Source organism: Neopelma chrysocephalum, unplaced genomic scaffold (assembly GCF_003984885.1).
Source record: "Neopelma chrysocephalum unplaced genomic scaffold, ASM398488v2 Primary Assembly neopelma1_74, whole genome shotgun sequence".
Taxonomy (NCBI): domain Eukaryota; kingdom Metazoa; phylum Chordata; class Aves; order Passeriformes; family Pipridae; genus Neopelma; species Neopelma chrysocephalum.
In genome coordinates, this window is record NW_020897735.1 from 9,434,802 (window position 1) to 9,437,480 (window position 2,679).

At 55.7% G+C, this 2,679-nt stretch overlaps 1 protein-coding gene across 1 annotated transcript in view; it reads left to right on the forward strand.

The window, feature by feature from the left end:
* The first annotated feature begins 2,520 nt into the window (after positions 1 to 2,520).
* The window catches only part of ADGRD2 (adhesion G protein-coupled receptor D2), a 20,973-nt gene continuing 20,814 nt past the window's right edge, over positions 2,521 to 2,679 (forward strand). Inside the window, exon 1 of the mRNA XM_027687939.1 lies at positions 2,521 to 2,579. The gene's annotated coding sequence lies outside the window, so the exon portion shown is untranslated. The remainder of the gene's footprint in view (positions 2,580 to 2,679) is intronic.

Genomic DNA, 2,679 nt, shown 5'->3' on the forward strand with positions numbered 1-2,679 from the left:
ACTGGGGAGGGAGGTAAGTCTGCTTCTCTTCTACTGGTGCCTTCTGAGTCAGCACTTGTCAAACCCCACCTTGGCTCAGAACCAATTCTAATGCAAAGTTTGGGTGACATGAACTCTGTGAGGAGGAACTGGAACATCCGTTTTGAGCAGTAAAAAGTGTGGGGAAAAAAGGCTGGAGGAGGATAACACCTCCAGCTGGGCTAAGGGAATGCTGTTTTGAAGCAGAGCTCTGCAAGGGACAGGCCTTCCCACGAGCGGGTGATCCCTGACACACACCAGGCTTTGTTCCATTTCTCAGTGCATCTTGCTCAGACACATGGCTTTCTACTCCACTTGGCAAATATTTGATTTATAAAGATTAACATGTTGCTCGCCCATGTGCTGGGAAGCTCTTCCAAGGGTTGTGTGAAAGATGTGCCTCGAGGGTGGCAGCTCGGGGTTTACTCCCTGTTAAGGGTAACGCTCCTTAAAATGCACCTGAGCTGATTTTTTAAATTGCCTGCGTGTAAACAGAATTGCAACCCGCTCCAAACCAGGCTAACCCAGAGTGACAGCATCACCCAAACGGTGCTACACAACTTGCCCTCTGCTCAGCTGCTTGTTAGAGAGATTTACCAGCATTAAAAGTGCGTTGGGATTGTGCCATCTAACCATCCCAAGGTCATATGTCTGCCTGCCGAGGTCTTCATGCACTGGATGGAGACCTCTTAACTCTAGGAACTCTGTTATTTCTAATTTATTTTGAGATGTGTGAGTGGAGGTGACTCTGGGGACCGCAGTTGCCCTGAGGAGACAGCTGACTGGTTATGTGGGAATTATTGCCAGTACCAGGAGGAACTGCCAGCACTGGTGGGGATGACTCTGCTCCATGGCAAGGAGCAAACACACAGCAGTGCCCACATGTGCAAGGAAATCCTCTGGAGAGCTGGGAAGTCCAAAGGAATTGTCCCTCAGGCCAGGCACTGCACCCACTTTCCAGACTGTGCTCTTTGGGGGCTTTTCAGTGTGATTTTAGGTGAAAGCACAATGAGATGCCAGCTATTGGCTCCACTTGCTGGCTGTGACCTTTTCTTTGAAATGCCAGTGACGCTTTCTTGCCACGGTCTCTAGAGCTGTCCTTGATGCCAGCCAAAGCATCACGTCTGATTTGAAAGCCCAGGATGTAATTATGGAAGTTAGTTCAGGTTTAAATCCAAAGAACTTGTGTAGCTGAGCCTGGAGACTCGGGTCTCAATGCAGCGATCGTGGGAACTTTCTCTTCACCTTTCTGCATGTGCACAGAGGAAGGTTTATTTGTACATACAGAAAAGAGTAGTGGGGCCTGGGAGCTGGATCCTATTCCTAATGCTACCAGAAAACTGCATTTTGTGCTGTTACAAAAGATGATTCATTCTGTCTAAGACACAGACACAAGGAACGTACTTTACTGTCTGCTGGGAAATGCTTACTCTCATTAAACCTAATCCAGGCCTAAGTCTGAAATAATTTTGTACTTTCCTTCCGAAGGTGCTTGGTGTAAACTTGGGCTCTGCCTCGTGCCATTTGCTCCCTCCACTGCCAAGGGAAGCAGGACCCAGTTTTGGCCAAAGCAGGGGGCGTGGAGCCCTCTCCTGTGCTGCCATGCTGTCCACAGGCCTTTGGCACCCCGTGCTGCGCTGTCCAGGAGTGCCAAGCTGTTTCCCAGCTGGCAGTGGTGACTAAGCAGCCCAGAGCAGCTGCCTCCAAGGTCCATTCTTCTGTGGGAGATTTATTGCCGAGAGCAGAGGCGTTGGGATGGGATAATTGCCTTCATTCCCAGGCGAAGACCCTGAGGAACAAAGGACAGTTGCTGGTGAATCCATAGTGTGATTCAAGCATTCTCTGGGAGGGGAGCAGTGGGAACTGTGTTCCTGTTGCTGTAGCAAAAGTGAGTGGGCTTTAACTGAAAGAGCAGCTCTGCCCTGTGAGGTGGGGGAGCACCACGGCCCACAGGGGTGACCCGGACCCTCCAGCCTTGGCATCCTTCCCGGGGCTGCTGCGGGCCCTGGGGTAGGGAAGCTCTGGAACACTGAAGCTGCTCAGCGAGGACATTACACCAGGGACACATTGGACATCTCCTGCCCTGCCCCTCTTCACCTGCCCTCTGGGCTCTGTGGGGCTCCTGCTGCTGTGCGGATCCCTGGTAACTCCTCCGCTCCCTGACTCCTGTACCAAGACCAATGTGCCACATTTCCTGGGAAGCTTTATTGGAGACTTCCATGGAGTGGTGACTGCCTGGGAAGCAGATCCCGGTGCTGCTGGGGAGGGTTGTGAGTGCTTTGCTGTTAGTCGGGGCGAAGGCGTCGGGAGCGGGGTGGGATGCGGGGCGCGGGGGCAGTGCGGGGTGGGGGTGCGGTGATGTGAGGGGTGGGGGTGCCCCAGCCCCGCACCGCCCCGGGGACTCGGTGTCGCCGTCCCGCCGCCCAGCCCAGCCCAGCCCAGCCCAGCCCCGCCGGGCCCGCGGGGGCGGCGGGGCGGGCCCGGGGCGGGGAACGGCGGCGGCTTTTGGGAGCGCCGGACCCGGAGCAGAGCGGAGCCGGGCGGAGCCGGGCGGGCTGTGGGTGCGGAGCGGTGCGCGGGGCGGAGCGGGGTGCGGGATGCTGTGCGGGATGCGGGATGCTGTGCGGGGTGAGGGATGCTGTGCGGGGTGAGGGATGCTGT